This window comes from Mustela nivalis, assembly GCF_964662115.1.
Source record: "Mustela nivalis genome assembly, chromosome: 3".
NCBI classification, from domain to species: domain Eukaryota; kingdom Metazoa; phylum Chordata; class Mammalia; order Carnivora; family Mustelidae; genus Mustela; species Mustela nivalis.
The window spans coordinates 53783483-53798572 of NC_139022.1; positions in this window are offsets into that span (position 1 = coordinate 53783483).

Sequence of the window (15090 nt, forward strand, 5' to 3'; positions counted from 1 at the left end):
ATACTTCTTCCTATTGAAGTTAAGTGTCGGCTTTTTTATTGGAACTCAACAAATGATGAGCACCTAGCACATGTAAAGTAAATTGAAAAAATACCAATTGTGAAAGTCAGACTTGATGTTACTTGAAGGCATTTTCTAGATTGAATTATCAGTTTTACATGACTTCTTCTGTCTTGTTTTTTGTTTTTTGTTTCTTCTTCATGCTGGGAAATGTGTATTGTTGTGAAACAAATGCTGAGCTCAGGAAACTCTTGCATGAACACTGTCTAACTTCTAACAAATGATTTTGACACTGTTTTCTGGTCCAGTTATTCTGAAAATGTCTGAGTATGCTTTGAATAGCTTATTATTTTGATTTTCCAAAAAGAATGTAATTATTCAAGTGGGGCATGGAGAAGGTCACAAGCAACTCTATTATATCAATTTATCAGTTTTTCTTTATTTTATGTTCTACAGAGTTCCAAATTTTACATGAGGGAAGATTCTCACGTATATTAATGCACAGTAGTAAAATACATTGGTTACTGGAGAGGAATAATTTATACCCATCCACAGTCACTTAGAGTTCAGAAAATTAGGCTGGCCTCTTCCCTTCCTCCCAACTAGATAAATATGGTAACTGTCTCTATATCCCAATCTGGCCCAGTTGGATTTTGGAGAATTGTCCCTCCCCTCCCCCCCCCCCCCCATAGAACAGGAGCAGGTTAGCTCTTCCTTTGGATTTAAACACTCATACACTTTTGACCTTTGATTAATTAGATGACAGCTAGGTGACCTGTAAGTTTTATGTACTGATATAAGTGCCTAAATGATCCAGAATGCTAAAATTCTTACTGCCAGCATCCATGGCACTCACCTGAGTATTGATCATTTCTACTGGAGATTTACAAATTTTTGAAAATGATCTCTCTACTAGTGAATTAAACTGTACTTCGAAAGTTGGATGTTGTGAACATTCAGCTATGTTTTGTCATTTTAAGTGCTTATGGGGTGCCCTGGAAAGTGCACATTATTTTTCTACCTAAGTTATTTTTATTTTATTTTGCTTTAAAGTTTCATCCTGTTACATGTCAGTGGAAAAGAAGTTAACACTTATTGGCCCCTCCACTAAATGTGTTTTGCCGCCTTACCCTCCCTCCCTAAAACTCCTGTGACAGCCCAACCAGAGTCCACAGTAGATTTAAAATGAGGAATACTAATTTGATTTCTGCTTCCTCTCTTTACCTGGAGGCCGTTCTCACCATCCAATCAAAACAAAGGTCATTTTGGAGTTGGGACATTCAATCCAGCTACTCAGTACTGTCACCTAAGAAAATTCAACGGGTCTTGCCTAAGGCTAGTAGAAGTGGCATTTTCTGTGTTTATTTGAGGACAGTCAGATCTAGAAAAAAGAAATTCTTCAGGAATTTCTATCACTTTTAATGCATTTACTCTTACTGAAACATTAGGCTTTTTTATGAAGTATATTTTTTGCAGCATTCTTTAAGTCTTTCTTTGCTTCTTAATCCCATATTTTTGGTCAGAACAATTACAGTTCATAAGCTTGACTCTCCTTCCATTTAGCCTTTACAATATGGAAACAGAGGTGAAAGTTCATGATAGGTGAATCAAATTTATCCTTTTATCTTAAAAATTAGATAGTCCATACTCTTAAAAGAGTCATTAATATATCCTAGTACTTGGGCAGAGCTTTTTAGTTAACAATGGACTTTATATACAATTACTTTCTCATTCTTACTCCCATAATAATTCTGGGAATTCTTCCAGGGAAGCTGTGATTATTTCTATTTTCAGTGAAAGAAAATGAACATCACATAATTGAAGTGCTCTCTGATTCCAGTAGGTGTTATTATTTTAGCCATACCATTATAGATAGATAGTATAGTTAACTGGCTGGCCCATCTTGCAGGCTCCTTAAGGGCTTTGACTGGGTCTTGTTGAGGCTAGCATAGGATGTGACACATGATAGGTGTTTATGAATAAGTTCTAAGTGTAATAAATGGAGTTGGTTAAAGGTACTGACTAGAAAATGGGATATTATGTAAATTTGGTCAATCAGCTATAAGTTTTGAGCTCTTTTCACTAAATATGTTGTTGCCTAACCCTATAATTAGGCAACAAGCCAATTAGTTAATACCGCTGCATGAAGTGGCAAATACTTTATATAACCTAGCCAAGTGTCAGTAGCAATGAAATAAAGAGCAGGAGGATCCTTTGTAAAAATCTGTTTGTCTTGATTTCTACTTCCCAGTTGAGCAGATCAACTATTCACTCCACCATTTTCATTTCTTTTAGTGGAAAATACTTGAAACTATTCCTATTATTATTGCCTTTTTAGATTTAAGTTTCATTGCATTTTAGCTTTTCAGAAAAGCATTCAAGAAAAAAGTACTCTTTCTTCTCATTAAAAATGAAAGATGTATACCAGATAACTTGTAGGAATTTGGGGGTGAAAGTTTGAATGGATTGAAGGAGAGGCTCTAAGTGAAACCAGAATTAAGTACCTTATTTTTGCCTATTTGTGAAGATAGTTCAATGGGTAAACTAATTTTCATCTCTCAAAAGAGTAGAAAAGAAAGGAAATGAGATTAAACAGTTATTGACTGGCTTGAAAGAATGAAATATTGGTTGAATTAACTTTTGAGATTAATGCTGAATTCATAAGAATTAAAAATTTTTCTCTCCATTCAAATCAAGAGTACCATCATAGTGTTATTCTTAAGTTTATAAAGTTTTGAAATAATGTGTTTTAAAACTGAATGCAGTTTGGAACTATAGAATCACATTTATGCTTATTATTTAGAAGATCTTTCAGTAGTTGAGTCAAGACAGTTACCTCCTTATGTTTTAAAATCATTGAAATCCAGAAGTTATACCACACAAATGTGTGAACAAATGTGTGAACCAAAGAACATTATATATCAAATACAAATTTAGTACTTTTGAGAGATATTGGGCAGGGGGAGAAAAATTATTTGATCAGGGCCATTTGATCAAGGCTATTTTCTATATTTTTATAACCATAGGGCTGAGGTGAACCTTGCACAGCCATGTGGTTCAGCCTTCTGCATTGAAGCAGAAGTATATCACTGAAACATGAGAATCGATATTGTTTCTTGAGAACCACCCCCCCACCCCGAGAAGATCATCCCCAAATTCCTTTATAAGCTTTGAATATTTCTCTTGTGGCTATTAAAAATCCATATGGTTTTCTGAAGCCCTGAGGTTCCTTTAAGAGAAATGAGCAAGAAGCTTCTGAGACAAATCACCCCCCCCCCAGGAGATCTTTGATTACATATGTGTCTAAAGATTAAAGTATTTAACCAGAAGAGAACCACACTATTTAAGTCAATTAAAACAAACAAACAAACAAACACCAAATACCAAATCATTAGCATACTTAAATAAGAACTGCTCAAATAGTGTTACTTCTAAAATAGTTTGTTCATTTAGTAAGAAGCCCACTGGTCTAATGCTTGGTTGAAAAATATAATGGTATATTATAATTGTCTTGGCGTTATAGGTGGAGGAGGTCTTTGAAAGAAAAGTCTACTCATTCTTTACTTCAATAAAGCCCTTTTCCATGTGGGGTAGGTTAGAGAAGAGAACTACTTACTAAACCAGGTAAAATCTTAAAACAACAACAACAACAAAATTACAAATAATATATAATTGCTATTGGTTAAAGCTTATTGGTAAAGAGCATTTTAAGGAGTTCATATTTACCTTGAGTTCTAATCTGAACTTAAGATTATCTTCATGCTCAGTATATCATATATTTACTAACTTCAAAATCCTTAAGTCTTAACTTCCTACTTTTCTTTTCTCAGTTGTGGCACTATCATTCTAATATTAATTCTATATCTACTCCTTACTTCTATCTGTTACTTTTCCCAGAACACATGCAGATGTGAAAATACTCGATGGCTTACGTATTTGCCAAATGATGTAATAAATGGATTGTATTATTTAAATGTGTTAATTTTTGTAGTATTTTGAGCTTTAACAGTCTTTATGATATTTGAAACCATCTTTGACAGGCATACTTTAGATACTTAAAATAAAAACTATAGATTTAGTATGTAGAATCCTGTATTTCATTTAGAGTTTACATTTACAATTAAATCCAGTAGTTTCATTGCTATTGAGATTTTTCCTACTCACTTTCTGTTTTTTTTTAATAAACTTCATATCCAATTGGATAACTTGCTTTGTTCTTTTTTAATGATGACATGATTCAGACATATAAAAGTAGAGAAAAGAGTATAAAGGACCTTACTGTATCCATTACTAATCATTAACCTCAACAGTTATCAACATGTTCTTATATTCTTTCACTTATACAAAATTATAATACTGATTATACAAGGGATTTTATTATCTCCCCTGTCATACTTTAATTAGATTTTAAATGACAATAAGGTTAATCACTCAAGTTTCAAAATGATCTTTCTGTGAAAACTAATAAATACCCTAAATTGATAAACACCCTAAATAATTCAGTTTTATTTAGAAAATATACTAGTCATAGAACTGAATATGTGATCATAAGGAAGAAATAGAAATTAAGGCGTCTGGACAGTTTTGAGAGAAAGATGTGTCAGGATCATATACTGTTGCAATTAGATTAGAAATATGGGTGGAATTTGTGGACCAAGGATATCTACTAACAAGTGGGAATACAATATAGGTTTGATTTTGGGGTGTATTGGGTCCATAGCACATCAGTGTCTTTTAGATAAAAATTAATAAGGAGGGGGCACCCGGTGGCTCAGTGGGTTAAAGCCTCTGCCTTCGGATCGGGTCATGATCCCAGGATCCTTCGATTGAGCCCCACATCGGGCTCTCTGCTCAGCCTGCTTCTCTGCGTACTTGTGATCTGTCTGCCAAATAAATACATAAAATCTTAAAAATATATACATATTAAAAAAATTAATAAGGAGTTGATATTTGATGAGCACTAGTATTTACTTATATAAATTTGGGGGAATATTCAGCAATTCATCAACAGGGAACTGAGAAAGGAAATTAAAATTTTATGACATAGAGAAATTAAAGCAAAACAACTTTCAAAAACTATCCTAGAGGAAAAACAAAGAATTTAAAAGAATAATTTGTTTATATAATTACTTTAGACAAAGACAACTAAACTAGAAAAAAATGAATCTATAAAATATATAGCTTGAATATTTGAGCCAACATAAAACAATTGAAAAAAATAACGATTTTGTACAGGAGTTGAAAACTACTCATTCGCAAAACTAGGTAAGTATTGAAAACTAATCACTCTCAATCTTTCCTGAGCATATACTCTAGTAGTCATTTGTTCTCATTTTGCTTTGACTCAGGTCTGCCATGGCAAATGTGATATCTTTCACTGTACCCAGTGATGCTCAAATATGATGGGAACTTGGGTCCATATTGGGCTCAGTATAGTGGAATCTCCTTTAGGGGATATATGTAGTTAGATATTCAAAACTCAGTCTCATGGTATAAAGGTGATGTTATAATACAAATTTTGAAGAAAGTGAAAACAAGACCTAATGAAGAGAATTGTCTCAATGTGTAAAGACACAGGTAACAATATATGTAATCATTGTAGTATAGTTTCACACAGTTGCTTATTACCAAATTATACAAATCTGGATCTTCAGTGCAGTGATATTGTAAAGAGAGGTATTTATGTGTGCTACAGCTGATGTCTTCAACTACTAAATCCAGTGTTCTGGACTCTAGTGCTTAAAATGTCTAAAAGATATTCTCAATGAAATGATCCATGCTTGTATGCTGGTTTGTAGGAAATTGAATCACACTGTTACCAAGCTTTCTTTCCCAAAGGAATTATGGAAAATGCTCTGCAACTTTGAAACAACCATTATCCTAAAGTTCATTGATTTTTGTAAGACTTTTGATAGACATCCCTCCCCTGTTTAATTAGGTTATTCAGGGAAGCTATAATCTCTTCCAATGAAGTCTTGTTTTGAGGATTGTAAGGGAAATCCATGGAGGAAATTAAATGCTGATTTAGTGAAAGGCTCTTTCATTACAGTGACATCTTTTTCTTTCCTCAGCTATCATGTTATTTGAGACATTTCTGGGAGAGCATTGTGCGAATTAGGGTGTACCTGGATACAATAGGAAACTTCTTATGAAAATGTTGATCCTGCCTTTATCATGTCATCTTTTGGCCCATGTTAAAATTGAAGCGACTTGTCTAAAGTCTAATCCTAATTAAGGGTAGGTGAGGTTTTTGTTTTGTTTTGTTTTATCTTTTAAGATTGTTTGATTGATTGATTTTAGAGAGGGCATGAGTGTGTGAGCATGCCTGAGCTGGTGTAGAACAGAGGGAGAGGGAGAAACTCAAGCCAACTCCTTGCTGAGTGGAGCCCAACATGGGGCTCAATCTCACGACTCTGAGATTGTGACATTAGCCAAAAATTCAGTCTATCCACTTAACGGACTGAATCACTCAGTCACCCTGTGAGGTTTTTAAAAAAATAAGAATATTGTGTCCACAATAGCCAAACTATGGAAAGAACCTAGATGTCCATCAACAGATGAATGGATCAAGAAGATGTGGTATATATACACAATGGAATACTTTGCAGCCATCAAAAGAAATGAAATCTTGCCATTTGCGACAACATGGATGGAACTAGAGCATATCATGCTTAGCGAAATAAGTCAAGCAGAGAAAGACAGCTATCATATGATCTCCCTGATATGAGGAAGTGGTGACGCAACATGGGGGCTTAAGTGGGTAGAAGAAGAATCAATGAAACAAAATGGGATTGGGAGGGAGACAAACCATAAGTGACTCTTAATCTCTAAAAGCAAACTGAGGGTTGCTGGGGGGAGGGGGGTTGGGAGAAGGGGGGTGGGGTTATGGACATTGGGGAGGGTATGTGCTTTGGTTAGTGCTGTGAAGTGTGTAAACCTGGTGATTCACAGACTTGTATCCCTGGGGATAAAAATAAATGTTTATAAAAAATAAAATAAAATAATAAAATAAAATAATAAAATAAAATAATAAGAATAATTATGATTTAACTAAGTCCAAATTCTAATGTATATAATACCTAAAGCATATATATGTTATATATATTCTATATACAATATACATAGAATACAGCATATGTGTGAAAAGACATGCATATATTATATAATATATATAGTGTCTATACTCATGGGTAAAATAGAGCACAACTGGCAATAAATAAATGAAACACCCACATCCATACCCATATATTTGTTGGCAGTTAATTAGATGTGAGTAAAGAGGATAAAGCAGATGCTGGCCACACCCTGGGAGCCACTCCCCGTTAACAGCCACTCCTTCAGAGCCAGCTCTAAGAGCTGACAGAATAGGAAAGGCCTACCACAGAAGTGGCTCAAAAGCTGCAATGGGACTTCAAGTGCTGAGCATGCGCACAAAAGGTGCAGCTTGCCCTTAAGGTCAATGCAAAACTCATTAGAAACTTATAAGTATATAATTGAAATAAATAAATACGATTATAACAGAATGCATCGTGGGTAGGCACATGCACAGAAGCTAAAATGTAGATAACCACCAGCTGTCAACCAAAAATGTCAGTCAAAGCCAAGCAAGCTTAGGAACAGAAAAGTGCAGACCCATACACGGTCTTAAAACAGTGTAGCTAGAGCTTGTCTGTGCTTTTGCCATTCTTACTCAGCAACGGCCCACTTTCACTCTTGAAAGAGTACTATAGTTACCTACTCAGTAAACTCTCTCTCCCCATTCTGGTCTTGGGTCTCCCAATCTTTGGTGCATCTGGGATAAAAACCAGATGATCTAGCAATAAATTTATAAGAATACTTAAAAAACTATTATGATCCTTACTTTCCAGATACAAACAGTAAAGCTTATGAACTCACATAACTTTCTCAACATCATGTCCCATTTAAGTGGTAGAGATTAATAAAATCCTATTTTGCTTGACTCATTGCCAAAACTTCCCTCCGTAAGTGGTTTAATCATGATTGTATTAATCCTTAGGACAGAGGAAATTCACAGGTTTCAAGTTGTCTTATCATTTTTCTTCCTTCCTTTTTTTCCCCCCAGGAATGAAAAGAGCCTATAGGAAAACAGTCTATCAGCTTGCTCTAAAAGGATTTTTCTGTAATATTAGTTCATATCCCCAAAATATAACAATATACCCGGTCATGGGGAGAACAAACAAACAAACAAAAAACAGAAAACACACACACACACATAAAATAGCAGTAGCAACAACAAAATCCTTAAGAACTAATAATAGGATAAACTGAGTTTTTTACTTCACTGATTAAAATGAAAATAAGAATGGATTGTTTGATCAGATTATTTGAAGTGAAGAATCTTTTACTTCATGGAAAGTACAAATGCAGTGAGAACTTCACCTCTCATATGATGTTGATAGTCTGCTGAAGAGCACCAGTACTATCATTCAGTTAAAATACCTAAATCTTTTATGCACCTGATTTTATAGACTCTTCCTTGAGCCCCGTAAGGGGGGATTCTGCCTCCAGCCAGCCCTGGAGGCTCTTTCCTAACTCACTACGGAAAGATAGGTGTATATTTGGCAGGAGCAGAGCTCTCTGGGACCTTTTTCATTCTATTGTCCATGTTTATTTTAATAAAATAAACAGTGTGCCCAAGCACACTGGTGGTTATGTGATTTTCAGTACAGATAACATTATTTCAGAAGAAATAGTTAAAAAATGAAATATTTAACTGATCATCAGATGAAAGGAGATTGAGCATAGAAGCAGTGGGTGAAATTATAAAGAGAAGACTCAGTAGCTTTTACACAGGTTCTACATATAAAATTAATGTTACATTGGAAAATATTAAAAAACAAAAATATTAATACACACATTTCTATAGTTTTAGATATAAAAGTGATTGAGCCTTAAATAGGTAAAAGAAAACTGAAAAAATATATGACAGTTTACTAGAAAACCCAAATTAAAAAGAAATACAATTTTTCATAGTATGACTTTGTAGTTACTCAAGGAAATAAAAATTACAACAATATAAGAATTTATCATAATTGATCTAAGAATTTATCATAATTGATCTCTTAAGGAGTAAAATCCTCAATTTGAAACATTTCAAGTATTTTTCTCAAAAATTCTGTAAGATATGCAATTGCCTCTTGGCAGTAACACTGAAAAACTATAGTTTCTAAAGAGATTTGTATATTTCTGATTGTTGAGGAATACTTGTTATGTTTACTAATGCTATACCACATAAATCATTATTTAAGATGTTACTATCTATATAAGATCCATAGACTGTACAAGTGAACTAACTGAAAAATCTCAATTCCTGGATAAGATATGGTTCTTAATATCCTTTCCAAAATCAAGGTATATTCTCAAGACTAATTGATAATTCTAATAATTGTATTAAATATGGATAGAAAATTTTCTTTCTTTGAAATTTCACACTGAAATTATGTTATACCAGTTTTATTATGTATGTATATATATTTTTTAAGAAGTATGGTACATATTTAAACAAATGAATTAACTTAGGATAAGTTTGACATATTCTGCTTCTGATTTTTTATGAACAATTAGGTAGTTAAAACAGTTTTTGCTTTTAGGTTATTCTGAAGTAGTTTTTAATGAAACCTTCTTAAGGGGACCTTCTGCCATATGTCCTCTACTATTTTCCAGTGGAGTGTCACTGTATAAATGTGCTGTTTTAAAATTATAGTTTCATTTTTGTTAGCAGTAGAGGTGTGAATCATTCATATCTGAACCACAATGCGTACAACACTTCCTAAAAGCACATTTTAAAAAATTATGCTTCTAAAAAGGTTGTTAATGGAAATATGCATCACTTTATAATTAACCAAACCTACAACAAATTAAAGTGCTGATTGTGAAGGCAAAATAACACTAATCTATAATTATAATCAAGAATAGCAGCAATTGAAAACCATAGCCAACACTAGACAAAATTTTTATGAAATACAAGAGCCACAGGAGATTTTTTGGTGAAATCTAAAGTAAACTATAAGAAAAATACATTCACATAATATACTTTTAAAACTTTTGTAGATCTTAATCACTTATTTAGTAGTGTACTGGTTGTACATAAAAGCAAAACTACAGGGAGTTTTCTGTCATGTTTTCTACAAAAAAAAAAAAAAAGATCAAAAAACCACAGAATTTGAATGTTTAACTCAATAACTCCCATTAGAGAATCTGTTACTTTAGGCTGCCATTATGCCATAAAAATCACTGTTAAAAGACAAAACTAACAAACCAATTAACAAAACAAAATAAAACAACATGCTTCAGTACTCCTATTGTCAGCATATCCTGGCACTTTAAACTTAATTCCTATACATTGATTGTATTGATTGAATTTTTTTCTTCCTAGAGAGAAAAATGTGATTGCACAGATACCTGTGTTTACTAGATGACACTGACTTATAATTTTTAGTGGTAAAGTGCAGACATTTAGAGGATCCCATATCAATTTATGCTAGTAATTGTCCATTCCTCTAGGTAGAAGTTAATTAATATAATGGTTAAATGATCTAGATAGCTTAGATTCAAATGTAATGTCCTCAGATTACTAATTGTTGCTTTATTTCTCTAAATCTCCATTTCCTCATCTTTAGGGAATAATGGTAGTATCCATTTCTTAAAAGTCGTGTCAATTTTCATTGGGGTAACAAACATGTACTATTTTACATGGTATATGGTGCACAACAGACTCAGTAATTTTTTCAGTATTATTATTTTATATGGCACTGTAAATATTTTCTACTGTTGCATGAAAACAACCATAGAAAACTCTCTAAAGTTTCCACATTAAAATACTGAATTCATCTTCGTGCTCAATCCAAATCTTTTTGTTTAAAACATTGTGACACATTAGAGAATTAACATATTTCATAAATTGGTTTGACTCTGCCCTTATTTTGAATTAGAGTTCATAAAAGGGTTGTTACCATGTTTCTTCAATGAGAAAGAAATGCTAATGATTCATAGAATTATTGAATATTCCAAAAGCATTTCTAGTGGTTTTACATGATCTGTGAACAAGATTTAGAGTACAAACATGTCAGCCAGCTATAAATTTTGTCACTTTTTCTTTTTCTCATTCACTCACACATTGCACATATACATGTCCTTAATTTTTTTTATAGAAAATTCTATATCTAGTCCAAGAAATGAAAGTAAGGAAATCTAATCCTATAATAATAACTTGTTCCCAGATGAGATAATTTCTTGTAGAATGAATGAATTGATGTTTCCTATATAAATTAAATGCTTAGAAGTTTGTGTTTGGAATAGTGCCCTAATGCCAAGGCAATATATTGGCACATCTTTTCCTGTGGGTCCATAAATAGCATTTTCTTTCAAATTCATGGTTAGCATTTAGTTTGGGGAAACCTTTGTATTCATAATGGTTCTTTTTAAAAGGTGAGAACATTCAATGATGATAAAGCCATTAGCACAATGATTTATATATAATAGATTTTGTATTGGACTGACTCATGAATGACTAAAAGAGTAGGTGTAAATTTATAAGATTAACCATGAGAAAAATCAACCTTTCTTGGAAAGAAATCAATAAATTTATTTAATGTAGAAACTATATATTATTAAAGTTATAATTAAAGGTTATTTGTACAAAAATTGCTTTGTTATTAGAATGGAGGGCTGCCTGGGTTGCTCAGTGGGTTAAGCCTCTGCTTTCAGCTCAGGTCATGATCTCAGGATCCTGGGATCGAGTTCTGCATCAGGCTCTCTGCTAGGCAGCGAGCCTCCTTCCTCCTCCCTCTCTCTCTCTCTCTCCCTCTCTGCCTACTTGTGATCTCCCTCTGTCAAATAAATAAAATTAAAAAAAAAAAGAATGGAAAATTACTTATTTAGTTATGTTTTGTTTATATCCAACCTTCATGAGCTATTTGGTTTACTAATTATAAATTTAGCTATAAATATCAATCTTTTGAAAATAACATACAAAGTTAGAAACACAATTTTAAAACAGAGGGTAAATTTTATATAATTACATAATCTTCAAATCCCAGGAGATTGCATTTGTTCCTTAACTTATGGGTAATGGATGTGATTTAGGTATACATAATTGGTGGTCCTTTACTCCAGATGTTCCCAAATGATGGTCAAATGGACTGTTACAGGATTAATTGTACAGTTATCACCTCACAAAATTTTTTTAGGGATACTCAATCATAGAGAATACTTAGTAACTCTAATGTGGAATCTAGAAATCTATGTATTTTACTCTTACCTGATTCTTCTAAAAAAAAAGTAAACAATCCAACAACTCTTTTTTTTTTTTTTAACTTGCAAGAAACCTGGAACCCCAAGACATTAAGAAACTTGTTCAAGATCACAAAACTATTGATGAGAAGAATCATAACTAGGAATAACTGACCTAATTCATAATCTTACTCGACCATTTCCATAACATTATCATTATATTTCTCCCAAAGTTAAAATTTATATTATGTTCTGATGTCTGCATCTTTCTAGAGCAAGTACACTGCAAAGAAAAAGAGGTTTCTTCTTCAGTGTTTCTTCCCCCATCCCTGGATTGAAATGGATTGACATACAACACTGTGTAGGTTAAGTTCTACAACCTGTTGGTTTGATATATACATAGATATCACATTTTCTTTATTCATCTGTCCATGGACACTTAGGCTGTTTTTATATGTGTTTACTATTGTGAATAGCTCTTTGAGATACTGATTTTATTTCCTTTCTATATATAACTGGAAATGGGATTTCTATTATATGGTATTTTCATTTTTTGAGAAAACTCATCACTGTTTTTCGCAGTGGCTGTACCAATTTACGTTCTTACCAATAATACAGAAATTTTCCTTTTTCTCCATATTCTCACCAACACTTGTCATCTCATATCTTTTTGATAATAGCCATTCCAACAAGTGTGAACTGAAATCTCATTGTGGTTTTGACTTGCATTTCCTTGATAATTAGTGATGTTGAACATCTTTTTGTGTATCTGTTGGCCATTTGTACACATTCATCGAAAAAAATGTCTATTCAGTTTCTTCGCCCACTTTTTTTTTTTAAGATTTTGTTTATTTGAGAGAGACATAGAGAGAGGGAGAGGATGAGTGGGAGAGAGGGAGAACAGGCTCCCTGGCAGGGCTCCATCCCAGGACCCAGGATCATGACCTGAGCCCAAGGCAGATGCTTAACCGACTGAGCCATCCTGGCGCCTCTCTTTTCCCATTTTTTAATCACGTTGTGTTATTTTCTCTTTCTTCCCAACCCCCACCTCCCCACTCTCCCAGCTACTGAGTTCTATGAGCTTAACAAGGTATGTTTCTTACTCCTCTCATATTCCAGGTGCTGAGGACAAGAAAAAATAAATAATAAAATAAAATATAATAAGATTTTCACACTGAATTAAATTGCTATATATAAGTCCAGTATTACCACAACGTACCTTTGTAGTTAGCATGTCAGAATTTAATGGTTTGTGGGTGCCTAGAGTGTAGGGAATTAGTTGTAGTTAGCATGCTATGTTTGAAAATCCCCAAGTGATTTTGACAGGTTCCCCCAAATGAAGCTTTTCTTTTCTCCTTGAAAAACATTGATTTAAAAACAGATGCTTTATTTTGGAATCATGTTGAGAAGAGGCAACAGTGGTGGAGTTTTCTAGACTCTTTCTTTTAATGTAATCAAGGTTAATGATATTTTATGTTGCTATTTGTTCCAGAAAGTGAGTGCACCTCCACTTTATGGATGCTGTCCTAAGATGCATTTTTATGAAGTTTTTAATAAAGTGTTTCTTTTCTGTACCCTGGAAGTATTTTACTTAGGTACTATCTGTGTAGAAACTATATTACCTTAAAATAGAAAGTACTGCAACCTTCAAGGCTCTTTGTCCAACTTTTCGTCTTCTCAGACCTCTTTCTCTTTTTACTGTATGCACTCTTCCTTGGTAATGTCTTCTATTTTCTTAGCCCATTTAAATTGATAATATTTATCACTGTAACTCGAGGTTAAATGTCTCTTAAGCTTTAGTCATATACTTTAGACTGAATTTACACATCTCAACTTGGATATCCCAGAGGTGTTTCTAACTCAGCCTGTTTAAAACTAAATTTATTGTCTTCCTTCTATGAATGGTTTCCTTTGAATTTTCTGTTCAAGTCACTGGAACTATTATTCATTTTGTTGATCAAAACAGAGATGTGGTCTTTCCTAGAAATGCCACATAGAACCCCATATTCACTACAGTGAATAGCCATATATTATGTCACTCCATCTTTAAAGTTCTCCTTTGACCTAAGGACAAATCCAAACTTCAAAACAGGGCCAGTGAGAACTTTTGCAAATTTGGTCTTTGTAATTTCTTCAGTCCTCTCTTCTGAATATCTATACAAGGTATTTCCTATAAGCAGAAAACTGTACTTTTCTTTACCTGCCAATATATCTTTTTTTCCTAATTCCATGTAAACTTTAGCATTTGTATTAGCTATCACTTGGTTAGATTCCCTTGGCTGCAAATGTCTGGGTTAGGTGTTTATTATTACATTCTACTATAATTGAAAGTTCATTGGTCAGCATCCTCATCTGTCCTGAAATTTGAGATGTTTCATAAAATAGTCTTACTCTAACTGTAATCCATGGCCTGTTGCCAGTCCACAAATTCTTACTAATCTGAGATGAAATAAGTAAAGAAATTGAAGTTAAGTGTTTAGAAACTCTTGGCCATATGACAGAGTAATCTTACGTTTGATGGGTGTAATAATAAAGAATTTGGCCATGTATTTCTATTTCAGTTCTCTGGTAATATGTTTTTACTGTATCACACAAAAATATCAGTCAGTGATAGTTTGGGAATCACTGAAATTGAGGCAGAGGCTTTGTAGCCTATGTCTGTCAGTTGCACAATTACATCACAAGAAACCAATGCAGAGCTTTACTCAAAATACATTATTTTTGTTGATTTATTAAGTAAATAAAAATGCTAATGAATATATATATTCAAACCTCATTTAAATTTGGTAACCAGTGCTTAAATGAAGCAAACTTGTCAAATATTGGAAAGCCATAAAT